At 43.9% G+C, this 858-nt stretch overlaps 1 long non-coding RNA gene across 1 annotated transcript in view; it reads right to left on the reverse strand.

Moving 5' to 3' along the window:
- Nucleotides 1-382: 382 nt before the first annotated feature.
- LOC119341115 overlaps nucleotides 383-858 on the reverse strand; it is a 1,187-nt gene continuing 711 nt past the window's right edge. Inside the window, exon 2 of the long non-coding RNA XR_005164905.1 lies at nucleotides 383-726. This is a non-coding gene — a long non-coding RNA (uncharacterized LOC119341115). The remainder of the gene's footprint in view (nucleotides 727-858) is intronic.

Raw genomic sequence — 858 nt, forward strand, 5'->3', positions numbered from 1 at the left:
AAAAATCGCCCTAGGGGCCGTTGACGTCGGGTTTCGCTAGGTTTTGGCGAAAAAATCGCCCCAGGGGCCGTTGACGTCGGGTTTCGCTACAGGTGAACGGATCATTTGCGCGCAATGAGCGGCGTATGGCACCGCCCGTCGCACAAAGCGATATATGTGCACTTTTGTGAAAGTTTAGTATGAATGCTACAAGGGCACCTGCGCTGGTGGACGGTTGTCCTAGCCGCAGCAAAACCCATAGTCCTCGTGTCTCCCTCTCGTACCCACACTGCACTTCAAGAGTCTCACACTCTTAACAATTTTAATGTCCACAGGCAGAAAGCTATCCAAAAATATCTTTCAATGCAATTTTGTACTCCCTTCGCAAGGAAACATAACATCATTTAGACCATTCATTTAGATCACTAATGATCTAAACGCTCTTATATTTCTTTAAAGAGGGAGTAATCGAGTAACCAACTTGAAGTGATAATACTACGAATCATAATCCTCCAAATTTCCTATAAAATTCTTTCAAAATTATAAGTGTCACACATGCGACAAATTTTTTAGAACTAAAGACAACGTAATAGACATCACTGAAGCTGGGAGAAAAGTGCTGACTGCCTACGGACTAAAAGGGCATTGCGGCAATGGCCTTCTTTCCTACTCTTGAAAAGCGTGGATCGACAATCATCTCATTCTTCGACCAGTTCTAATAGCTGGGGAACTTGCATGATAAATAGCCTGCAGGCATAAGACACGGTAGTCAGCGACAGATCAACACTGAGCTGAGGTGCGAGCAACAAATCATTAGTCTCTACAATACTAACGGACGAATTGTTAAGCACACATCAAGCCCCCCCGCAAAAAAAAAAA

The sequence above is a fragment of the Triticum dicoccoides genome, chromosome 7B (assembly GCF_002162155.2).
Source record: "Triticum dicoccoides isolate Atlit2015 ecotype Zavitan chromosome 7B, WEW_v2.0, whole genome shotgun sequence".
NCBI classification, from domain to species: Eukaryota; Viridiplantae; Streptophyta; class Magnoliopsida; order Poales; family Poaceae; genus Triticum; species Triticum dicoccoides.